Genomic DNA, 26,630 nt, shown 5'->3' on the forward strand with positions numbered 1-26,630 from the left:
TGTGCCCTGCACTGAAGAACCTGCTGTGCTCTACAGGTCCCCCACCCATTGTGACCTTGACACTCTAAGGGGGCCCCAAGGATCCATCTTTAACCTTACCTGTGCAGTGCCTTTCCAAGTGGTCCCTCGCAGTGGCCCTGCACTAGCTCCAGAAACTTTCTTCCACTGCTTCCACTAGAACTGGGAGCCGACTGAAATCCTCCAGCTGGCACAGTGTGCCCACCGACGAACTCGACCAACCTGAAAAAGAAGAACGTTGTAAACCAACTGTGCAATTTTATATGTTTTTTTTAAAGTTGATCCTCCATTGATTACTAAGGTGCGCAATTATACACAAAAAAGACTACTTTTATTGAAGTTAAAAAATGTATCTCTGGAAAAGTACTTACCCAAATCTGATGATCTTGGTCTTAAAATGTATATAGAAATCTAAAGTATTTTTATAAATTGGTCTCGAGTTATTCCTTTGAGTGTGTGAATTGCAAGACTGATAATTTGAGTACAACAAATGCTTTGCACTTCCCCAGGATTGGCCTAACTGCTCGACCAAGCTACCATATAAATTAGAGCATTAGGTGGTCTAGTCCTTGGGGTCCCCTTAGAGCAGTGATACTCAAAGTACGGCCCGGGGGCCACATGCGGCCCTCCTGACAATTACATGCGGCCTCCAGGTCATCAGCAGCACTGTGCTGCGCTGCTGTTTATTTGACTTGCCACTGGCACTACAAATTGTTAAATAAATGGGCATGTATTTATTTGGAGGCTTTAGAAACACCTTCATTATTAAAGACATCTTGCAGCAAAAATATAAAAGTATGATCTGTTTGAAATTCAAAAAGTGCATTTCATTAATCTGCAGAACTGTTTCACCTTAGTACACACGGTTATTTCACTGCATTGAGAAGTATTTTTTAAAGTGATATTTTTCAAACATAAATTTACAAACTTTCCTCCCCTTCCACCCCCCACACCCTGACAACAATGTCAACTGTGAACTAAGAGGCAAGTCAGTTGTTATGTGAACCCTTTGGGAGGGCTGGGTTTCTATTATACATGAACAATATTATAGTTTCTTAAATCAGACCCAGAATGTTTTATACAGAATACATTCTGAAGACGTATTTCAAGGTTCTTATATGTGATGATGAAGATAAAGGAGGTAAAGTGAAATAAAACATTTGCCTAGGATCACTCAATTTGGTTAACTGGAGAAGCCGGGATTTTTACCCAACTTTCTGGTTTCACATTGCGCAATTCAGAGATTAGATGTATACCCTTCATTCCCCCTAGAACCACTTTACCACTAGCCCTCCCCACCCCTCTGACCGCCACCCTGCTGACATCAATACGGCCCTCGGTCACATCATAGACCAAACAGTGCGGCCCCTGGGAAAATGTTTGTAAGTACCCATGCCTTAGAGTGTCAAGGTCACCAACTTATGGTTGCCTGGACTCCCTACATAGTGTGCCTAGCTTTGCACACTACATAGAGAGCCATCCTCCTACAGAACCGCTGTGAAGCTCCTCCCACTGGCTCTTCACTGGCTCATGAACAAAGGAACGCTCTGAAGCTCCTCCCACTGGCTCTTCACTGGCTCATGAACAGAGGACTGCTCTGAAGGTCCTCCCACTGGCTCTTCACTGGCTCATGAACAAAGGACTGCTCTGAAGCTCCTCCCACTGGCTCTTCACTGGCTCCTAAACAAAGGACCGCTCTGAAGCTCCTCCCACTGGCTCATGAACAAAGGACCGCTCTGAATGTCCTCCCACTGGCTCTTTAATGGCTCTTAAAGGACCGCTCTGAAGCTCCTCCCACTGGCTCATGAACAAAGGACCGCTCTGAAGGTCCTCCCACTGGCTCTTTAATAGCTCTTAAACAAAGGACCGCTCTGAAGCTCCTCCCACTGGCTCTTCACTGGCTCATGAACAAAGGACCGCTCTGAAGGTCGTCCCACTGGCTCTTTAATGGCTCTTAAACAAAGGACCGCACTGAAGCTCCTCCCACTGGCTCATGAACAAAGGACCGCTCTGAAGCTCCTCCCACTGGCTCTTCACTGGCTCATGAACAAAGGACTGCTCGGAAGCTCCTCCCACTGGCTCTTCACTGGCTCCTAAAAGGACTGCTCTGAAGCTCCTCCCACTGGCTCTTCAATGGCTCCTAAACAAAGGACCGCTCTGAAGCTCCTCCCACTGGCTCATGAACAAAGGACCGCTCTGAATGTCCTCCCACTGGCACTTCAATGGCTCCTAAACAAAGGACCACTCTGAAGCTCCTCCCACTGGCTCATGAACAGAGGACTGCTCTGAAGGTCCTCCCACTGGCTCATGAACAAAGGACTGCTCTGAAGGTCCTCCCACTGGCTCTTCCTTGGCTCCTAAACAAAGGACCGCTCTGAAGATCCTCCCACTGGCTCTTCACTGGCTCCTGAACTAAGGACATCTCTATTTATAGCTGGTCTCTGAAGTAGTAGAATGGCAAAAAATGATGGACTTGATGCCTTGAAAAAGTGTAATGCTCATCTCAGCAGAGCAAAACAAGTCAGCTGAAAATCCTTGAGCTTATACTTCAAGCAAGAAAAAGCATTGGGAACCTAGCAAGAAAGGACTTCCTACCAGTGCTTAATTTGTAAATAAAAACGTGCCGGTGCTGAAAGCCGTCCTGTGAAACATGCGGCTGCTGCAAATATATGTGTGAGCGCGGAATACTGAGGCTGCGAAATCCTGGATCCATCTTGGGCCTCTTTAATCCATTTACAGCCACTCCTTGACCCCTTCAACTCACTCTTGCAGCTTTCTGCTTTCTCTCTTTGTGACACTTTTTTTGTTTTTCCCTTCCTCAGTCTTTCCGGTATGTCTTTTGCTTGCAGTAAATGTCTGAGGCAGAAAAATAAGTGCTGGTGCCCACACCAGAAACCACCGGCTCAAATTGAGCAGTGCTTCCTACACTGCCTGTTATATGAAGAGCACCTGTGAACACTGACGGCCATCTCAAGTTCACGAGATTTCACTGGCATGTACGCATGCGCGCCATGGGTCTGATGCAAGAGGCAGGCCACATGGACATCGCCACATATCTTCAGACACATGGATAGGCAGGTGGCACAGGTACACAGACCATACTGACGTGCATGCACGTGCTTCACATCTGCTTGGCCTGGCTTGTTCTTACCTCTACCCATGTGCATGCACACTGACACGTGCATCTCTTGTGTTTGGCCTGGCTGGTTCTTCCCTCTCCTGGTGGCACGTGTGCACGCACACTGACACGTGCATCTCTTGTGTTTGGCCTGGCTGGTTCTTCCCTCTCCTGGGTGGCACGTGTGCACGCACACTGACACGTGTATGCACGTGCATCTCTTGTGTTTGGCCCGCCTGGTTCTTCCCTCTCCCGGTGGCACGTGTTCACGCACACTGACACGTGCGTCTCTTGTGTTTGGCCTGGCTTGTTTTTCCTTCTCCTGGTGGCACGTGTACACGCACACTGACACGTGCATCTCGTGTTTGGCCTGGTTGGTTCTTCCATCTGCTGGGTGGCACGTACGCATGCACACAGACTGACACGTGCATGCACGTGCATCTCTTATGTTTGACCCGGCTGGTTCGTCCCTCTCCTGAGTGGCACCTATGCACGCACACAGACTGACACGTACACGCACGTGCATCTCTTGTGTTTGGCCTGGCTGGTTCTTCCCTCTCCTGGGTGGCACGTATGCACGCACACACACTGACACGTGAATGCACATGCTTCATGCATGCTTGACATGGCTGGTTCTTCCCTCTCCTGGGTGGACCGTATGCACGCACACACTGACACGTGAATGCACGTGCTTCTTGCATGCTTGACATGGCTGGTTCTTCCCTCTCCTGGGTGGCACATGTGCACGCACACTGACACGTGCACCGCTTTGTGTTTGGCCCGGCTGGTTCTTCCCTCTCCTGGGTGGCACGTATACACGCACACACACTGACAAGTGCATCTCTTGTGTTTGGCCTGGCTGGTTCTTCCCTCTCCTGGGTGGCACGTATGCACGCACACACACTGACACGTGAATGCACATGCTTCATGCATGCTTGACATGGCTGGTTCTTCCCTCTCCTGGGTGGACCGTATGCACGCACACACTGACACGTGAATGCACGTGCTTCTTGCATGCTTGACATGGCTGGTTCTTCCCTCTCCTGGGTGGCACATGTGCACGCACACTGACACGTGCACCGCTTTGTGTTTGGCCCGGCTGGTTCTTCCCTCTCCTGGGTGGCACGTATACACGCACACACACTGACAAGTGCATCTCTTGTGTTTGGCCTGGCTGGTTCTTCCCTCTCCTGGGTGGCACGAATGCACGCACACACACTGACACGTGCATCTCTTGTGTTTGGCCTGGCTGGTTCTTCCTCTCCTGGGTGGCACGTATGCACGCACACTGACACGTGCATGCACGTGCTTCTTGCATGCTTGACATGGCTGGTTCTTCCCACGCACTCCCTCTGATGACACAGCAGGAGGGTGCACCTATGTGTCTGTACATGTGTGCTTGCGTGCACTAATTAAAGGCAATCTGTGGCCTGATTTCCTCGAGCAGGAGGGGTGGGGCTACACCTGCACCTCCCCCCCCCCTTACCCATTTGCCTATGTGTCCATGTGTGTTTGCATGTGCCATTTAAAAGCTGCCGTGCCCTGATTTCCTCCAGCAGGAGGGGTGTGGCTAAACACCCCCTTCAAGCTCCCCCCCCCTCCATTTTGCCTGTGTGTACATGTGTGCTATGTGCCTGATTTCCTCCAGCAGGAAGCCGTTTGCTCCACTTCCCACCTGTATTTCGCAGCCCAAGGAGTCCCTCCTCGGCCTGGGATGGCGGGAGGGACTCCCGGTGCCAAATATAGAAACAGAAGATGAGCCACAGGCCCCGCTGCCTCACTTAGGGACCCCTGGGGCTCGGCCATATTATGAGACTGCCACAGATGGGGAGGGAAGCAGGAGCGGCGGCGGCGAAGGAAATCAGGGCACAGCGCTTAGAAAGGCAGCATGATAAATGGGCGCTCGGTCCCCATTCATCTGTGTCTGAGGTGTGCACGAGCACGACCCCGGGTGTGCCTGGGGGCCGGTGGTCTGCGCATACACGCGGAGGGTAGGGTTCGCGCATTGGTAAAGTCTCCGCACAAACATTTGATGTCCTACTGAACATGTACACACTCTACAAACCGTGCGAGCGCCTCTCTCAAAGAGAACTATAGCGCCAAGAGGCATCCAGTAACATGTACACAATCTACGAACCGTGAACCTTTTCCAAAAAAAACTATAGCGCCAAGAGACCTCTAAGGACATGTACACACTCTACGAACCGTGAGCCTCTCCCACAACAAACTATAGTGCTAAGAGACCTCCAACGACATGTACACACTCTACGAACCGTGAGCCTCTTCCAAAGAGAATAATAGTGCCAAGAGGCTTCCAGGGACATGTACACACTCTACGAACCGTGAGCCTCTCCAAAAAACAAACTATAGCGCCAAGAGACCTGTTTACGAACCGTGAACTTCTCCCAACGAGAACTATAGCGACACAAGACCTCCAGGAACATGTACACACTCGACAAACCGTGAACCCCGCCCAAAGAAAACTATAGCGCGAAAAAGCCTCAGGGACCTATACAGACTCTAGGAACCATGAATCCACCCAAAGAAGCCTGTAGCGCCAAGAGGCCTGAGGGCCATGTACACACTCTATGAACCTTGTACCCACCCAAGGAAACCTGACAATGAAGAGGCCTCCGGGACATGCACAGACTCCATGAACTGGGAACGCCACCCAAAGAAAACTATAGCGCCAAGAGGCGTCGGGGACATGTACACACTCAATGAACCGTGAAACCCACCGAAAGCTGCCCGTTATTGGGGTTTCGTCTGATGTGGAAGCTCACGGAGCACTGTCTGGGGATGATATGGGGCGGGATGGGATACGGGTTACCCTAGTGTGCTCTTGGCTCTGAAAGAGGGTTTGGTAGTTGGAGTCGTCACTGTCACTCGTGAGAGCGTGGCGACCCCCGCCTGTGTGGTGAAGGGTCTGGTTCCCTCCAATGACCTTGGATCTTGCCTCTCTTCTGCGGTCTGGGGTCCTGGCCCTGGTATATTCAATGTCACCCTTCCTGTCCCCTCCAGGGCTCAGGCCCCTGGGGCATCTCTTCCTCTGGTCCCTGCCTCCCTTGTCTTCTGTCCAGGGATGCTTGACCAGATGTCACGCAGTTTCATGGACCCTTCCCCTGTCTCAGTGTTGTACCTTCTCTGAGGGGGCTGCAAGCAGAGACCCTTCCTGCACTCACCTTCTCAGACACATCTACCCGCAGAGCCTAGAACTGGAGGCAGAGAGAGCAGGGCAGGTGGGTTCTGGGTCTCGTGTTCATGGATAGCGCAGGGCAGGTGGGTTCTGGGTCTCGGTGTTCATTGATAGAGCAGGGCAGGTGGGTTCTGGGTCTCTGTTCATGGATGGAGCAGGGCAGGTGGGTTCTGGGTCTCGGTGTTCATTGATAGAGCAGGGCAGGTGGGTTCTGGGTCTCTGTTCATGGATGGAGCAGGGCAGGTGGGTTCTGGATCTCGATGTTCATGGATAGCGCAGGGCAGGTGGGCTCTGGGTCTCGGTGTTGATGGGCAGAGCAGGGCAGGTGGGTTCTGGGTTTCGGTGTTCATTGATAGAGCAGGGCAGGTGGGTTCTGGGTCTCGGTGTTCATGGATAGCGCAGGGCAGGCGGGCTCTGGGTCTCGGTGTTGATGGGCAGAGCAGGGCAGGTGGGTTCTGGGTTTCGGTGTTCATTGATAGAGCAGGGCAGGTGGGTTCTGGGTCTCGGTGTTGATGGGCAGGGCAGGTGGGGTCTGGGTCACGGTGTTCATGGACAGCGCAGGGCAGATGGGTTCTGGATCTCGTGTTCATGGATAGCACAGGGCAGGTAGGTTCTGCGTCTCAGTGTTCCTGGATAGTGCAGGGCAGGGTGGGTTCTGGGTTTCGGTGTTCATGGGCACAGCAGGGCAGGTGGGTTCTGGGTCTCAGTGTTCATGGATAGCTCAGGGCAGGTGGGTTCTGGGTCTTGGTGTTCATGGGCAGAGCAGGGCAGGAGGGTTCTGGGTCTTGGTGTTCATGGATAGGGCAGGGCGGGTGGGTTCTGGGTCTCTGTGTTCATGGATAGGGCAGGGCGGGTGGGTTCTGGGTCTCTGTGTTCATGGATAGTGCAGGGCAGGTGGGTTCTGGATCTCGTGTTCATGGATAGCACAGGGCAGGTGGGTTCTGGATCTCGTGTTCATGGATAGCACAGGGCAGGTGGGTTCTGGATCTCAGTGTTCATGGATAGCACAGGGCAGGTGGGTTCTGCGTCTCAATGTTCCTGGATAGGGCAGGGTGGGTTCTGGGTTTCGGTGTTCATGGGCACAGCAGGGCAGGTGGGTTCTAGGTCTCAGTGTTCATGGATAGCGCAGGGCAAGTGGGTTCTGGGTTTTGGTGTTCATGGGCAGAGCAGGGCAGGTGGGTTCTGGGTCTCCGTGTTCATGGGCAGCGCAGGGCAGGAGGGTTCTGGGTCTCAGTGTTCATGGATAGGGCAGGGCGGGTGGGCTCTGGGTCTCGGTGTACATGGATAGGGCAGGGCAGGTGGGTTCTGGGTCTCGGTGTTCATGGGCAGGGCATAGCAGGTAGGTTCTGGGTCTCTGTTTTCATGGATGGAGCAGGGCAGGTGGGTTCTGGGTCTCGGTGTACATGGATAGGGCTGGGCAGGGTGGGTCCTGGGTCTGTGTTCATGGGTATGGCAGAGCAGGTGGGTTCTGGGTCTTTGTGTACATGGATAGGGCAGAGCAGATGGGTTCTAGGTGCCGGTGTTCATGGATAGCGCAAGGCAGGAGTGTTCTGGGTCTCGGTGTTCATGGATAGAGCAGGGCAGGTGAGTTCTGGGTCTAGGTGTTCATGGATAGGGAAGGGCAGGGTGGGTTCTGAGTCTCAGTGTACATGGACAGGGCGGGTGGGCTCCGGGTCTCGGTGTTCATGGACGGAGCAGGGCAGGTGGGTTCTGGATCTCAGTGTTCCTGGATAGGGCAGGGCAGGGTGGGTTCTGGGTCTCGGTGTTCATGGGCACAGCAGGGCAGGTGGGTTCTGGGTCTTGGTGTTCATGGGCAGAGCAGGGCAGGAGGGTTCTGGGTCTCAGTGTTCATGGATAGCGCAGGGCAGGTGGGTTCTGGGTCTTGGTGTTCATGGATAGGGAAGGTCAGGGTGGGTTCTGAGTCTCAGTGTACATGGACAGGGCAGGGCGGATGGGTTCCGGGTCTCGGTGTTCATGGATGGAGCAGGGCAAGTGGCTTCTGGGTCTTGGTTTTCATGGGCAGAGCAAGGCAGGAGTGTTCTGGGTCTCGGTGTTCATGGATAGAGCAGGGCAGGTGAGTTCTGGGTCTAGGTGTTCATGGATAGGGAAGGGCAGGGTGGGTTCTGAGTCTCAGTGTACATGGACAGGGCGGGTGGGCTCCGGGTCTCGGTGTTCATGGACGGAGCAGGGCAGGTGGGTTCTGGATCTCAGTGTTCCTGGATAGGGCAGGGCAGGGTGGGTTCTGGGTCTCGGTGTTCATGGGCACAGCAGGGCAGGTGGGTTCTGGGTCTTGGTGTTCATGGGCAGAGCAGGGCAGGAGGGTTCTGGGTCTCAGTGTTCATGGATAGCGCAGGGCAGGTGGGTTCTGGGTCTTGGTGTTCATGGATAGGGAAGGTCAGGGTGGGTTCTGAGTCTCAGTGTACATGGACAGGGCAGGGCGGATGGGTTCCGGGTCTCGGTGTTCATGGATGGAGCAGGGCAAGTGGCTTCTGGGTCTTGGTTTTCATGGGCAGAGCAAGGTAGGAGTGTTCTGGGTCTTGGTGTTCATGGATAGAGCAGGGCAAGTGAGTTCTGGTTCTCGGTGTTCATGGATGGAGCAGGGCAGGTGGGTTCTGGGTTTCAGTGTTCATGGATAGGGCAGAGCGGTGGGTTCTAGGTCCCAGTGTTTATGGATGAGGCAGGGCGGGTGGGTTCTGGGTGTGCATGAATAAGGCAGGTCAGGTGGGTTCTGGGTCTGGGTGTTCATGAATAAGGCAGGTCAGGTGGGTTCTGGGTATTCATGGATAGGGCAAGGCAGGCAGGTTCTGAGTCTCGGTGTTTATGGATAGGGCAGGTGGGTTTTGGGAATCGATGTTCATGGATAGGGCATGGCAGGTAGGTTCTGGGTCTCGGTTTTCATGGATGGATCAGGGCAGGGTAGGTTCTGGGTGTTCATGGATGGAGCAGGGCAGGTGGGTTTTGGGTCTCGGTGTTCATGGGTATGGCAGGGCAGTGTGGGATCTGGGTCTGTGTTCATGGATGGCTCAGGGCAGGTGGGTTCTGGATCTCGATGTTCATGCATAGCACATGGCAGGTGGGTTCTGGGTCTCAGTGTTCATGGATAACGCAGGACAGGTGAGTTCGGGGTCTCGGTGTTCATGGATGGAGCAGGGCAGGGTGGGCTCTGGGTCTCAGTGTTCATGGGCAGAACAGGACAGGTGGGTTCTGGATCTCGGTGTTCATGGATAGGGAAGGGCAGGTTGGGTTCTGGGTCTCTGTGTTTATGGATAGGGCAGGGCAGGTTGGGTTCTGGGTCTCGGTGTTCATGGATAGGGCAGAGCAGGTGGGTTCTGGGTCCCTGTGTTTATCGCTAGGGCAGGGTGGGTTCTGGGTCTCGGTGTTCATGGGCAGGGCAGGTGGGTTCTGTGTCTCGGTGTTCATGGGCAGAGCAGGTGGGTTCTGGGTTTTGGTGTTCATGGGCAGGGCAGGTGGGTTCTGGGTCTCGGTGTTCATGGGCAGGTGCGTTCTGGGTCTCGGTGTTCATGGGCAGGGCAGGTGCGTTCTGGGTCTCGGTGTTTATGGATACGGCAGGGTGGGTTCTGGGTCTCGGTGTTCATGGGCAGAGCAGGTGCGTTCTGGGTCTCTGTGTTTATGGATAAGGCAGGGTGGGTTCTGGGTCTCTGTGTTTATGGATACGGCAGGGTGGGTTCTGTGTCTCGGTGTTCATGGGCAGGGCAGGTGGGTTCTGTGTCTCGGTGTTCATGGGCAGGGCAGGTGGGTTCTGGGTCTCGGTGTTCATGGATAGGGCAGGTGGGTTCTGGGTCGCTGTGTTTATGGATACGGCAGGGTGGGTTCTGTGTCTCAGTGTTCATGGGCAGGGCAGGTGGGTTCTGTGTCTCGGTGTTAATGGGCAGGGCAGGTGGGTTCTGGGTCTCTGTGTTTATGGATAGAGCAGGGTGGGTTCTGGGTCTCGGTGTTCAAGGGCAGGTGGGTTCTGGGTCTCGGTGTTCATGGGCAGAGCAGGTGGGTTCTGGGTCTCGGTGTTCATGGATAGGGCAGGGCCGATGGGTTCTGGGTCTCGATGTTCATGGGCAGGGTGTCAGGCATAGACAGGGCTTAGTAGTTGGGTGTTTCTGTACCTGTGGGGTTTTCAGCATAAAGAAACATTTGCCACACATTTCACCTTCTACTTATTTTGTTTTTTTACCCAAAATGTTTCTGGCTCATGCAGATCAAAAGTTACTAAAAGAAGGCGCACATAAGGTGCTGCACGGTGGCAGACCCTTCACAAGGGTTAACCTGCCACCTTTCAGCTGCTGACTGCTGTGTTCGGGTGCTGAACTGTCACCAGGGTGGCTTTAGCGCTGGTGATGACCGGTGTAATGATCCCTTTTTGGCACCCCCCTCACCCCATGATCACCTCCTCGGGTTCTGCCACTACCACCCCGCAAACGTGCGCCTCATCTCTCCATAGCCCTTCACACACATTTCGTTGGTTTTAAAGCGCTGGTAAAGGCTGGCATTACTAATCCACTCAGCTATCCACATAAAATACAGATCTGTTCTTTGCAGCAGGCACAGTAACCCTCTGCACTACTCTATGGTGAGTCAACACTGCCACTAGACAGAAGTCCACCTCTCTCTAGCAGGAACATTAATCACAAGAGTTATCTTGACATTTTTATTGCTGCCTGAAAGCTGGAAGCACAAGGAACTCTGCAGCAGGTGTTTCGAAATCGAAAGTTATTAGTGAACACAGCCCCCTCCACTGAGGCCACTGCGCCCCCTGCAGGTCAGCGCCCAGTGCGGTTGCACCAGTCGCTCCCCCCTAAAGCCAGTCCTGACTATCCCTACAGAGGTGACACCTTGTCCAGGCAGTAACAACGTGTGTTAAAATGACAAATGCTGAAATAAGACTGCCAAAGAATGTGCCACATTGAACCGCATAATTTGCCTTTTCCAGTCACATATGTAATCAGCCCAGCTATATAATTTCCTGCTTCCATTTCCGCGTAATTGAAGTAGCAGAGGTACAGGTAAGTAGGGGGCTGGGGGTGGGGTGTCACTGCAAGCAGCTGGGGTAGGTTGACATTACCGTCAGCGCATGATCAGCAGACGCACCGTGTGTTCTGCCTCTCTCTTCTTCAGGAGCACAGAGAGAAGCGGTTTCACATCTGGTTCTTGCCTGCTGAGGGCACGTGCACACAACTTTCTGAACCCCCCCCAGATCCGGGCTATATTTAGAGGTGCCCAGAGACCCCCTCCAATAAATCCTTTAAGGACGTATATTTCTGCTCTCCGTGCCAGCGTCGTTTATCCAACACAGACTTACCACTTCCCAGACCTATATTTTTATATTTCAGAGTTTTATGAGGTAGGTGAAAGCGTCGGGCGCCAGTTCATAGTAAACGAGGCTTCAACAGCCGAGGAGCGCTTTGTTACCCGATTAAATAAACAAGATATATCTAACTGATTTATCTGGAACATTCCCTCCCGAGATGTGCCTCTAACAGGATCATCCCGACCCAGGCGCTATATATGGGCACAAACTCTCCACGGCTCCGTTAGCTCTCGGAAATGTTTGTTTCCACAAGTTCCGGACCCGGGCCTGAAGTGCTCAGAAGTACTAGGGTGGGCATAACGCGCATAATTCCGCGTAGCGCAATCACCTCAAAATTACGCCCAATTCCGCTAAATGTATCTCACACTCAAAAAATCACCCGAACGATCCTTTTAGGTAAAGGTTCAACCATCATTTTGAGCCCCTTTCCAATTAGTCGCTTCAAAAGCACTGCCGCTCGTTCAGGTTTGTTGCTTAATTGGTTCAAACATCTCCCTGAAAAGTTTGTTGGCCTTGCACATTAAAGAACTGCTGCTGACATACACGTGTGCAGTTTCATGCTCACATATTACTCGAACAGGACACTAGGATCAAAAAAACTACCTGAAATGGTGCTCGAGTTAAACAATTACCCGAACGGTACATTTTATGTCAAAATGTCTCCTCAAGATTACACAATGTGGCGTAATGGCGTAATCTCGGCAATCTTGCGTAAATGTGTTTACACAAAATTGGCAAAATTCTGTCAGTTACTCCAGCGTGATTACAATTTTACCCAGGTCTGGGAAGTCCCAGGATGTGCTGCAAACTGTGGGCCAGATTCACAAAGGTAAACCCACACTTTTGTGTAAGTTTAGGTTTGTTCTGATATTCAAGAACTCAAATTTAATAGTAAATTCGTGAATGCAGAGGCTCTGCAGATGGGGTGGAGACTCCGCGCATAAAAAGATAGGCACCTCGCATTTCTTATGTGCGGTGCTCTCCACAGCTGCGGAGCCTCCGCAGTAGGAAACTTACTATTACATCAGAGTTTGTGAATTCCAAAATAAATATAAACTTACACAAAAGTAGAAGTTCACCTTTGCCAATCAGGCCGTTTTGTGCCTGATCCTGATACTATACGTTATATAAAATTACCGCACTCCCAGGATGTTACTTGTGTATTTTGCCAAGTAACATCCGTGGAAAAGTGTGTAATGAAAAGAGGTTGGCGAGAGAACGTACTAACTCGAGTTGTGCAGGTTACCCCTCAAGTTGCAATCGGCCGGTAATTTCTCTATAGGGTAAAAATAGGAGGGTTATTAATGGATTAGCTCTAGCATAAAATTATTATCTGGTAATTACAATTTACTGTGAATTTTCAGAGAAAAATAAGCACTAAAATGTGCAAATGCTTTTTTTGCATGAGCTATTAAATTCATTTGTTACAGACTGGATATTGCTGTCAGCTAAAAAGCTGATCGTACCAGCGAGTGCTAAAGAGAACATGGGCAGTTTGTGCTCTGTTCTAAAATGGCGCAAATGTTAAAATGGAGGCACATACCACTGGAGCTTACTTGGCCAGCAGCAGCAGGGTTTTCATGTGGCCCTAGCTTTACCTGTCCGCAGATGAAATCAGAATAGAAGGAGAAAGAAGCATTTTTTGAGTCAGGTTTTGGCTGCCAGCCTTTTGGCTTTGCCAGTGCTTGTTTTGACATTGCAGGAGAATCTGCTGGGAAATTGGCTAAGAGCAAAGATATTTTTGGATCTCAAAAAGCACTCATTGCCACAGTCCTCCACATCACTTACGGAAGCTACTTTTGTGTAGATGTGTTGATTGCGAAAGGACAGAGATCTGTCACTCACAGTGAAGTTAGCCAATGGCTGAAGTGGGCTGACCCAACACTGTGCTGTAGTGGGTGGAAGAAAACTGTGACTGGCAAAATAACAAACCAATGAAGGAACAGGACCCGCAGGAAGCGCCTAGAAGAGTATATTATTATACATATAACTGTAGTACATTCCACATATCTTGGTTAACACCAAACCTAGAAAGAGCAGGTATGTACACACACAAGGACCTTTCTTGAAAGCAGACAACAGTATCACTTCCTTACAATGAAACTGCATCCACCCAAACCAGTCAAGCGCCTCCTTCTAGCCTTTGCGTGATGAAAGCGACTCCATATTGGTAAAGGGGGTGTCTCCTCACAGCAGTGGTACGATCACCGCCTCGAGGGCCCATGGCAGCAAAACATTCTGCCCAGGACTATCAGGGACCAGGATATAGAAGCATTTTACTTCCGGCTACTTAGGCCTGGGGAGCTCGCCCAGCCAGAGGGGAGCTGTGGCATGAAAACTCTTGGTGTAAAGTGAGTAGGTGGGTACAGAAAAGCTAGATTCATCATTTGCAGACTACTTGCCCTAACTGTAGCGCCTTGAAGCCCATAGGGACCCCAGGCTTTTTCCACACGATGGATGCCTGCATGTGAACAAACTCCCTTGAGTGAACTCAGCACCCTCACTCTAAGAGAGTTTCCCTGAACCTGGGTCAGGAATGGTGCATCAGGCAAGAGATCATTAATGCAGCCAGAGGGATTCTCCAACCCAGACCATACATCCCAGCCTGGCAATCCCATGAGGCAGGATAGAGCAGACTAAACCAAGACTCTCACGTGGGCGCTCTCAGCACCAAGAGGGACTTCCAGCCCCAAGAGGGTCCTCACATGGGCGCTCTCAGCCCCAAGAGGGACCTCACACTTCCAGCACCAAGAGCGACCTCACATGGGCGCTCTCAGCACCAAGAGGGACTCCCAGCCCCAAGAGGGACCTCACATGGGCGCTCTCACCACCAAGAGGGACTTCCAGGGAGGGATACCTGGGAGCGCACACGTCACCCCCACGGTACGCACGTAAGGAGTGACGTGGCTTCGCCTCCCCTTGGGTAACAAGGGGCTGGAAGGCCGTGGGCCGTGCAGGGATCCTATAACCCATGCACGGCCCACACACCCCTCACTACTCCAACTTTACGCTAATTTTAGTGGGAAAATATATTCAATAATCTGAAAGAAATAAGGAACCCGATAAAGGGTAGATTTTTGAACAAGTTTTAGCTTGGTGCACTTTTCATCACTGAACAGATGTGCGCTGTCTGAAGCCGAGTCACAAAGACAATCTGGTATTTAAAGCCGCTTCGACAGGTTCAACTAAGCCCCAGTGAGGCGATGTTGATCCCCGACCCTAGTGATGTCACATTTCTCCTTCCTCAGACACCTGCACGTCCGTACGTGGCAGCACGTGCCGACGTCACAGCGCGAGAGGCAGTGTGTCCAAGCGTGACACACACGCCACGGGCGTGCACGGCTCCAACACCACGGACCGTCAGAGATACAACTAGGGGCGGGCGTAACTGGCGGGATTCTCTTTGGCATAATTACGCATAATTACAGAAGGGTCACGCGTAGTTATGGCAGAAACATAATCCAGCATTTACTGACTGCTATTTTCTTAGTGCAAAATGCTCATTCGCGTCTAAAAGGGGCCCACGGATGCATTGTGAGGTAAACCGACAGCACTAAACGCTACTGGTCATGCCCAGCAGTCCCCGGCGGCCGCCACTCACTCCTACAACACCGCGTGCTCCTGTGCTTGGGACTTCGGCCCCAAATTGCTCCTAGTTACTCAAGCTGTTGTAATGGCATACTTTTGGTAATTTCACGCCACAGGAGTAATGCGTAACTACTGAAATTACGCTAATTACTCTGGCGTGATTAAAATTACACCCAGGTCCAGACATAACACGACTGCAGTGAAGGTTTATGTCTACAGATATAGTGGGAATACAGGGTCACGCTTGCAACGGAATGCAGGGTCGCACATACAACAGAGTGCAGGGTCACACACACAACAGAATGCGGGGTCGCACGTACAACTGAGTGCGGGGATCGCACGTACAAAACTGAGTGCGGGGATCGCACGTACAACTGAGTGCGGGGTCGCACGTACAACTGAGTGCGGGGTCGCACGTACAACTGAGTGCAGGGTCGCACGTACAACTGAGTGCAGGGTTACAAATACAACTGAATGCGGGCTTACACATACAACAGAATTCAGGGTTACACATACAACGGAATGCAGGTGTCAAGAAAACCATTTCCAGTGTTGTTAATTTCTTCCCTCAGCAAAAACGATTCCCCTTTTCCTTGTACCTACGTTGGTTGCAGCGTCGCCCTCACTGCCGGTGGCTCTTGCGTAGGCTGTTCTTAGAACTAGCTTCTTCAGCTTTTACTGCCACTCAAGATGGTGGCCGCATATCCTTGTGAGGTCAGCGCTCTAGTGTTTCTACCTTAGTCTCATGCTGAAGCTTCCCTACAGCTGCTTCTCTCTGGGAGCCCTGCACTTTAGCTGTCATCCTGAGGAGAATGAGCAGTGTTCATGAGGCGCTGCGTTTCAAAGAGAATTCTTCCAGTTTTTAGAAATTAATTATTTTTCTTGTTACGGTGTGCACAACAGCTTCTTTTTCCCTTTTGAGAAAGCTGAATTTCTTCCTTCTTCCAACACCTGGCAATCGGCTTCTGAGGAGAATTTGTTTTGGCTTAACAGAACTTCAAGCAACTGCAGTAAGGAATCCTTTTGCATGATTTCCAGACTTCCCAATATATATGTACATATATATTCGAAAACTCTTCACCTTGCAGACTTGCCAGTCTTAGAGACAAACCTCAGTGCTCAGACTAATTCCTACAGACAGTGATTGGGAAAACTGAACTTTGAGAAGGAGTTTGCGTTTCCTGTATAAGACATTAGTAGATTGAATATTTGTGAACCTTTGAACTGTTCTCCAGAGAACCTTGGCTACCTCGGACTCCTGGAGAAAAGAAGATATTAAGTTAACATTGTTCTCTTAGGGAGAGGCTAGTCTCTGAAAAGATCCAGGTTAGGAGAGCGATAGAATTGGGTGAATATGAATGGCTGAACAGTTGAATGTGCAATAGGAATGTACTTATCTATGCTCTTATCACCCGACTGCAGGTCCTTCCTTTAAAGAAATCCCAATAAGAAGAAAGGTGCAGGTTTTCAGAGACACACGCTGAATATCCTATCTTCAAGTGGGAAACACAGATTGGAACTGGATCTGGAGGCGGTCTCTCTTTTTCTATTCCCATTCCCCTTTCCCCCTAGCGGATGCAGGGTTCAGATAATCAGTTAAAGACTTAGCACGCATCTATTGGAGGGGGTTGGGTAAAGGGCATCAGCTCCTGTGGAAGTTTAATTTAATGGGTAATCTCCTGACGGATTGAAGTGCCTAAAAAATACTTATTTCCACCCGAGCAGAATTCCTGAAGGTTTAGATTTTAATGCCTTGGCGGCACTTATGGATGAAATGCAAACAAAGTTAACCTTTGCCCTAGATGAAAACAAAAACTTGAGAGAGGGAATAAAAAGATCCCATGTTGAAACCCAACAGCTCATGGACAAATTAAATAACCTCTCTTCTGGGAATACCACTGGGACTAATGGACTTTCAGGTAAAACCTTCCCTACCTCTACCTCAGAAATATCCACACAAGACATTCATTCCATATCCCCCATCACTACCCTAGCCCCACCTGAACATTTTAGTAGAGATCCTTACAAGGCACAGATATTTTTAACTCAGTGATCCGTACACTTCCATTGTCATCCTGTTATTTTGACAGAGGATCAGTTAAAAACAGCATTCGTTTTGTCTTATTTGAGTGGAGATGCTGCTTCATGGTCCATGCCTTTGGTGTCACGCAATTACCCTATATGATATGATTTTGAAGTTTTTAAAACCAAATTCCTTAGAATTTTTGACAGCAGAACAATTTTCCAAGCCACAGAAAATGAATTACTAGACTTAAAACAAGGAAATAGGGATTTGATCTCTTAACTGGCCCAATTCAACAAACTAATTGTGGAGACTGGTTGGTCCGAGAGCAAAAGGGTTGTGTTTTTTTTACCGAGGTGCACGAGAAGAACTAAAACTACTGATTTGTCAATATTAATTGACCTAGTCTTACAGATTGATCAGCGTCTGTTTGAAAGAAAAGCTGAACGAAAGAGAGAATTGTGTCCTATCCCACCGCGCTTCGACAGGAGTAAAGTAGAAAGTATCAAGACCTTCGAGAGACATTCTTTGAAGAGCCATTGCAAATCAGCAGTGTTAGAGGTTCCCTGTCTAAAGAGGAAAAGGACAAGTGAAGATCTAAGAATCTATGTCTCTATTGTGGGTTGTCTGGGCACTTTGTAAGAGAATGCCCAAAGAAGCCTCAACAAGATAATTCAGGAAGAGAGAAAACTCATTCTACTAAGAGAGTAACCCTGGTTGACTCACAACACCAACCAGCCCCTGAATCCCAATTAGTGGCAAACACCTTACAGTCTCCTTCCCCTCATCTTACCGTCTCCTCTGACCTCATCTTCAGAGAAAAGAAGCTGCAGGAGGTTTCAGTGATGATTGATTCAGGAGCTATGGGAAATGTCTGCGTCATCCAGTATGCCACAAAAATGGGAATACATTTGGTCAAAAAAGAATTTTGCAGAGCCTGTTCGTGCGGTGGATGAAACAAACCTGTCTTCAAGCCCTATAACAGATGAAACTGAACCTATAGTTCTGAAAGATCATCTAGGACACCAAGAACAGATATCTTTCAATCTCATAGATGCTCCTCAATTTCAGCTGATCTTGGGCTTACCATGGCTTACGGAACACAACCCTGAAATTAATTGGGAAAGAGGACTGTCCAATTAAATTCAAGCTTCTGTCGGAAGCATTGTTATGGTCCTCAAGAGATAAGTAGTGTATCATCTCCCGCTCACGTTTTAGCTACTAAATCCAATGTGGTTTGTGCTCTGGAAAAGGTTGTCATTCCCTCAGAATATAAAGAATTGCCTGAAGTGTTTGACCAAGCAGAGGCGGAGAAGCTACCTCCCCACAGATCTTATGATTGCAGGATCGAACTTGAGCCAGGTGCGAGTCTACCGTGCAGGAGAATCTATGCCTTTATTGAAAAGGAGAACAAGTTCCTAAAAGAATATTTGGAAAAATATTTGGCAAGCGGTTTTATTCGTCCGTCGCAATCCCTAGCCTCTTCCCCCCTTTTTTTTTCTTCCCGAAGAAGAATGACGAGTTAAGAACTCGTATTGATTACAGAGCATGAAATCAAGTTACAGTGAGGAATTGATATCCCCTGCCCTTGATTTCAATACTGCTAGATCAGGTAAAAGATGCAAAAATGTACACCAAACTAGATCTTCGCAGAGCGTACCATTTAATTCGAGTTGCTATGGGAGACAAATGAAAAACGGCCTTCCGTACCCAGTTTGGTCTATACGAGTACCAAGTGATGGCTTATGGGCTATGTAACGTGCTGGCCGCTTTCAGCACTTTGTGAACAATGTTCTGAGAGAGTTTTTAGATCAATTTGTAGTAGTCTACATTGATGATATTTTAATCTTCTCCCAGAATTTGCGAGACCATGTAGATCACGTGAGGCAGTTCTAAAGAAATTGTTGGAAAATAACCTAAATGTGAAGTTGGAAAAGTGTGCCTTTCATACGAATGAAGTAGAATTCTTGGGATTCGTCTTATCTGAAAATTTAGTTTTTATGGATCCTGCTAAAATTCAAACAATCCTGGAGTGGCCTTCTCTTAAAACGGCGAAGGAGGTGCAAAGTTTTATTGGCTTGCCAATTTTTACTGCCAGTTTATAAAAGAGTTTTCTAAAAAGGTGGTTCCCATTACAAATGTTTTGGTCAACTGATGCTGAAGAATCTTTTGAGGTCCTCAAAACAGCCTTTATGACAGCCCAGATCCTTCTCCATCCTAACTCTGAGAAGCCATTTTTTGTGGAAGCTGACGCCTTCGACCAAGCGATTGGTGGTGTATTGTCTCAGAGGCACAAGGAAACTGGTCAACTTCACCCAGTGGCTTTTCGATCCAGGAAATTAACTCCTCCTGAAAGAAATTTTCCAATTGCAGACAAAAAGTTATTGGCAGTGAAGGATGCCTTTTACGAACGGTGGCACTATTTATTAGGGGCTCATCATGTAGTCACTGTGTTCACCGATCATAGAAATCTTCAGTTTTTAAAGACTGCTAAGACATTAACTCCAAGGCAATTGATGTGTTCCTTATACTTTGAAGATTTTAATTTTACCATTACCTTTTGACCTGGTTCTGACAATGGTAAGGCACATGCCTTATCAAGAATGAGTAATATACCTGGAGCCAGAGAAGCTGAAAAGATTCCAATTATTCCAGCAGACAAGTTTGTTTGTACCTTACAATTTTCTGAAATAAAAAGGAAGGTTCGAGAATCCATGTCTGACTAAGACATTTCAATTTGGCCAACAAAAAGGAAGGAAGAAAGGTTCTAGAAAATCTCCCTTTTGTTGAAAATGCTTTATATTTGCCAATTTGTGAGTTGCAAGAACTAGCACTACAAGCCTGTCATGATGATCCTTTAGCTGGCCATGAAGGAATTTTGAAGACTACCAAATTAATTTAGAGGTATTTCTGGTGGCCTGCCATGATCCCCCAAATAAGACAATATGTTCAAACCTCTGATAAATGCCTTTGAGGAAAGACAACACGACTAGCTCCTGAAGGTGAGCTTCATCCTCTTCCAGTTGCACCATATCCCTGGCACACCATTACTATGGATTTGATTGTAGATTTACCTTCAAGTCAAGGTTTTGACACAATCCTAGTTTTTGTGGACACCTTATCTAAAATGAGTCATTTAATCCCTCTGAAGAAGGTTCCTAGAGCCTCCCAGTTAGCACAGTTATTTTCACAGCACATAGTGAGAGCTCATGGCATTCCGGTGGTTGTAATCTCAGATTGAGGTCCCCAATTTTTTCACAATTCTGGAGGGCCTTTATGAAACAACTTGGAATAGGCTCAAGTTATTCTACTAGTTATCATCCTGAAACGGATGGACAGACAGAAAGAGTTAACAAGGAGATAGAGCAGTATCTTTACTTATATCTTCTGGACCAAGATAATGATTGGCTAGATTTCATTTGGACAGCAGAATTTGCATACAACAATGCTATTCATGCCTTCACAGGTTATTCTCCTTTCTATTTGAACTCTGGTATGCACCCAAACATTATCTTAGGAAGTTCGGGAGGCTCGGTCCCAGTTGCAAATGAGTTCAGTAAGAAAATTGAAAAGACCTACCAATCCGCTAGAGAGCATTAGACCAAGGCGAAGGTCTCTTACAATAAGCATGATGACAAAAAGAGGAGAGGCAATCCTGGTTGTTGCGAGGGTGAGAAGGTCTGGCTATCCATTCGACCTTTACATTTAAGAGGGAACAAAAAATGTCAGCCTAGATATGATGGACCCTGTAAAACAAAGAAAATTTGAACTCCAGTGACAGTCAAGGTTCATCCAGTATTCCAAGTCTCGCTGCTTAAAAGAAGCCCCCCCAATGTTAGGACACCCACCCCTCCAGATCTTATCCAAGTAGATTCACATTTAGAATATGAAGTGAATAGAATTTTAGACTCAAAGTTCAAAAAAGGAACATTATATTACCTCATTGATTGGAAAGCTTTTGGCCCAGAAGAACGGTCCTGGTAAGCCTTCCAAAATGTGCATGCTCCAAGGTTGATAAAGCAATTTCACAACACTTTCCCCAACAAACCTTCTGTGGGAGGGAGTTCTTTGGAGGGGGCACTATCAGGAAAATTATTGCCAGTGTTGTTAAGTTCTTCCCTCAGCAAAAATGATTCCCCTTATCCTTGTACCCACGTTGGTTGCAGCGGCGTCCTCACTCCTGGTGGCTCTTGTGGAGGCTGTTCTTAGAACTAGCTTCTTCAGGTTTAACTACCACTCAAGATGGTGGCCGCAGATCCTTGTGAGGTCAGCGCTCTAGTGTTTCTACCTTAGTCTTGTGCTGAAGCTTCCCTCCAGCTGTTTCTCTCTGGGAGCCCTGCACTTCAGCTGTCACCCTGAGGAGAATGAGCAGTGTTCCTGAGGCGCTTTGTTTCATAGAGAACTCTTCCAGTTTTGAGTAATTATTTTTCTTCTTACGGTGTGCACACCAGCTTCTTTTTCCCTTTTGAAAAAGCTGAATTTCTTCCTTCTTCCAACACCTGGCTATCGGCTTTCTGAGGAGAATTTGTTTAGGCTTAACAGAACTTCAAGCAACTGCAGTAAGGAATCCTTTCGTATGATTTCCAGACTTGCCAATATATATATGTACATATATTAAAAAACTCTTCACCATGCAGACTTGTCAGTCTTAGAGATAAACCTCAGTGCTCAGACTAATTCTTACAGACTGTGATTGAGAAAACAGAACCTTGAGAAGGAGTTTGCGTTTCACGTAAAAGACATTAGTAGATTCAATATTTGTGAACCTTTGAAATGTTCTCCAGAGAACCTTGGCTACCTCTGCCTCCTGGAGAAAAGAAGATATTAAGTTAACATTGTTCTCTTGGAGAGAGGCTAGTCTCTCAAAAGATCCAGGTTAGGAGAGCGATAGAATTGGGTGAATGTGAATGGCTGAACAGTTGAATGTGCAATAGGAATGTACTTATCTATGCTCTTATCACCCGACTGCAGGTCCTTGCTTTAAAGAAATCCCAATAAGAAGAAAGGTGCAGGTTACAGAAGCACACACTGAATATCCTATCTTCAAGTGGGAAACACAGGCTGGAACTGGATCTGGAGGCGGTCTCTCTTTTTCTATTCCCATTCCCCTTTCCCCCTTGCGGATGCAGAGTTCAGATAGTCAGTAAAGTCTGAGCAGGCATCTATTGGAGGGGGTTGGGTAAAAGGCATCTGCTCCTGTGGAAGTTTGATTTAATGGGTAATCTCCAGACAGCAGGGTTGCACATACAACTGAATGCAGGATTACACATACAACCGAGTGCAGGGTTGCACATACAACTGAATGCAGGATTACACATACAACCGAGTGCAGGGTTACACATACAACTGAATGCGGGGTTACACATACAACGGAGTGCAGGGTTACACATACATACAACGGAATTCAGGGTTATACATACAACGGAGTGCGGGGTCACATACAACGGAGTGCGGGGTCACACTTACAACTGAGTGCAGGGTTACACATACAACTGAATGCGGGGTTACACATACAACTGAATGCGGGGTTGCACATATGATGGAATGCAGGGTCGCACATATGACGGAATGCAGGGTTTCACATACAACTTAGTGCAGGGTCGCACATACGACAGAATGCAGGGTTTCACATACAACTGAGTGCAGGTTTGCAGGGTTACACATACAACAGAATGCGGGGTTGCACATACATTGAAATGCAGGGTCGCACGTACAACGGAGCGCAGGGTCACACGTACAACGGAGTGCAGGGTCACACGTACAACGGAGCGCAGGGTCGCACGTACAACAGAATGCAGGATTACACATACAACGGAATGCAGGGTTACTCATACAACTGAGTGTAGGGTTACACAAACAAAGGAATGCAGGGTTGCACATACAACTGAATGCAGGGTTGCAAATACAACGGAACGCAGGATTACACATACAGCGGAATGCAGGATTATACATACAAGGAATGCAGGGTTACACATACAGCGGAATGCAGGATTATACATACAAGGAATGCAGGGTTACACATACAGCGGAATGCAGGATTATACATACAACGGAATAAGGGGTTACATCTACAGCGGAATGCATAGATACAAGGAATGCGGGGTTGCACATACAACGGAATGCACAGATACAAGGAATGCGGGGTTGCACATACAACGGAATGCACAGATACAAGGAATGCGGGGTTGCACATACAACGGAATGCACAGATACAAGGAATGCGGGGTTGCACATACAACGGAATACGGGGATACATACAACGGAATGCACAGATACAAGGAATGCAGGGTCAGAGATGCATTTACACACGGTAGTAAATCTGCTTTTCACAGGGTCCCTCCCCCTTGTCTCCGCTCGATGCTGCTGGTGGTTTTGACCCTGCATTGAGCCAATACTGGCTGGTTTCTGGGCGCAGGTGCCCCCTTCTTGGTACAGAAGTTTAGTTTCTCAGCCACAGGTCACGGCCGCTCTGCTCTCTGCAGGAGAGATCTGGTGGCCGGTTTCCTTTTGCAAGACATCTCAGGTTTCTGCAGGGGGTGAAAGGAGGGGGCGGCACCTTCCTAGGAGGTCTGGGAGCAGGTAAGGAGGGATGTCTGACAGGGAAGGTTCCATAGACTCGAGACGGAGAAAGGCAAGCCTTCTGTCCGTCCTGCACTGAGGCCAAGGCGGGAGGTTACAGCCAGCTCAGGTGAGACCAGCCCTGAGGGAAACACTAAGTGGGCTGATCAGGTGCACCCCAGTTTCCAACCTTACTGGTGTAAACTTTAAAAAGTTTGAGTTCTCCTCTCGCGCAGCGGTCTTGCAGTAAAGGAGAGCTGTCGTGCATTGTAGGTGTGGGGATTACAATAGGGCGTTCCTCCCTCACCTCTTCTAGGCGCTATATAAATTGGTGATTTACGGAGAAGGACTGGATTGGACTGGGACAGGCGTGCTGCTAGTCCCCGTCATTTGCTTGGGAGCCTCGGAAACACACAGAACCTCTGAAGTGGGGAGGGGGGTATTCTCTGGGGCCAGAAAGCTGCTGAGACCAGAGTAGAACACAGCAGGGTGTCTGTCTGTCCGTCTCTGATGAGACGAACAGACAGACACGTGCACTTTTGTGTGCTGCAGGACAAGGGAGCGGGTCGAATCTAAAGGACTGATCATGCAGAATAGAAGAGGCTGGTGGAACGGAGCTGTCACTTTTAGAAGGTACAACTTTCCACTGACAGATCCAGATTTTGTCAATTTGACCTTATTTTAATCCTAAAATACGTTTTGATTTTACTGAATTGGTTTGGGAGCTTTACCGAGTGGTTTCTTGACTGAAATATTGTATTGGGATATTAACCCTTAACACACACTCTGAGAGCTCACCTTCAGTCTCAGTCCTCACTTCTAAGGGGTGGACGAGGATCTCTTAGAGAAACAGCGTGTGCCTGACTAGGAGCTAGTTTTGCAAGGTGGTAGGATAACCAGTACCTACCTACATACTCACAGATACAATGGCAGCACATGCTTCTTACTGCAACAGTAATTTATGCTCACAGAGATAAGTGTGCATGGTTCTAGGTACTATGGGATGCATGGTTCTAGATACAACAGTAATGCATGGTTCTAAGTACTACAGGGTGCATGGTTCTAGATGCAATAGTAATGCATGGTTCTAGGTATTATTGGACGCATGGGTCGAGATACAATAATAATGCATGGTTCTAGGTACTATGGGACGCATGGGTCTAGATACAATAGTAATCAATGGCTCTAAGTACTGCAGGGTGCATGGTTCTAGATGCAATAGTAATGCATGGTTCTAGGTACTATTGGACGCATGGGTCTAGATACAATAGTAATGCATGGTTCTAGGTACTGTGGGATGATTGGTTCTCGATACAATAGGAATGCATGGTTCTGGATACAATAGGATGTATGGTTCTAGATACAATAGTAGTGCATGGTTCTAGGTACTATGGGATGCATGGTTCTAGATACAACAGGATGCATATTTCTACATGCAGTAGGAAAGCAAGGTTCTAGATGCAGTCGGAATCAATCAATCAGTGCTTGCAAAACACAGCTACCCACCCGTTAGGGTCTCAAGGCACTTGGGAGGCAGGGGGGAGAGTGTAGCGTGTACCAGTGAGGTGGCTTAAAAAAGCCATGTCTTCAGTTACTTCGTGAAGCTGAGGAGGGAGGTGGTTTGTCCGATGTGGATGGGAAGGGCGTTCCAGGCGGTGGCTGCGAGGTAGGAAAAGGAGCGTCCTCCTGTTCTGGTTTTCCTGATGCGGGGTACTTCTGCGAGAGAGAGCTGGGCTGAGCGTAGGGCCCTGCTGGCTAAGTGGAAGTTGAGCCGCTGGTTCAGGTAGGCAGGTCTGGTGTTGTGGAGGGCTTTGTGTGCGTTGGTGAGGATTTTGAAAGTGATTCTTTTCTCTATGGGGAGCCAGTGCAGGACCAGTCTGGCAGCGGCGTTCTGGATGTTTTGCAATTTGCGGAAGAGTTTTTTTGTTGATTCCGGTGTAGAGTGTTTTGCCGTAGTCCAGTCTGCTGGTGATGAGGACGTGTGTGACGGTCTTTCTACTCGAGAGGGATCCATTTGAAGGTCTTGCGTAGGAGGCGGAGGGTGTGGAAGCAGGTGGAGGTGACTGAGTTGATTTGATGGTTCATGGCGAAGTCGGGATCCAGGATGATTCCGAGGTTGCGGGCTTGGCTGGCGGGGGTGGGCGGGTTTCTGAGGGTGGGTGGCCACCAGAAGTTGCTCCATGTGTTGGGTTGAGGGCCATGGATGAGTACTTCGGTCTTGTTTGTGTTGAGTTGAAGGCAGCTGTCTCTCATCCAGTTGGCGACTGCTTTCATGCCTTCGTGGAAGTTGTGTCTGGCCTTGTTGGGTTCGTTGGAGAGGGAGAGGATGAGTTGGGTGTTGTCAGCGTAGGAGATGATGTTGATTCCGTAGCTTCTGATGAGGGTGGCTAGCGGGGCCATGTAGACATTGAACAGCGTGGGGCTGTGGGAGGATCCCTGGGGCACTCCACAGGTGGTGGGTGTTGGATCTGCGAGGAAGGGGGCGAGTCTCACTCGTTGCGCTCTGCCAGAGCGTAAGGATTGGATCCAGTCAAGGGCCTGGTCTTTGATCCCGGCTTTGTGGAGTCTTCCAATCAGAGGGGGGATGGGAGACTGTGTCGAAGGCCGCCGAGAGGTCTAGTAGGATGAATGCTGCCATCTCTCCCTTGTCCAGCAGAGAGCGGATGTCGTCTGTTGCGGCCAGGAGGGCTGTTTTGGTGCTGTGGTGTGTCCTGAATCCGGATTGGAAGATGTTGAGGATGTACTGGTCTTCTATAAACGTGGTGAGATGGCTGTTCACTGCTTTTTCAATGACTTTCGCAGGAAATGG

The sequence above is a fragment of the Pleurodeles waltl genome, chromosome 12 (genome assembly GCF_031143425.1).
Source record: "Pleurodeles waltl isolate 20211129_DDA chromosome 12, aPleWal1.hap1.20221129, whole genome shotgun sequence".
NCBI classification, from domain to species: domain Eukaryota; kingdom Metazoa; phylum Chordata; class Amphibia; order Caudata; family Salamandridae; genus Pleurodeles; species Pleurodeles waltl.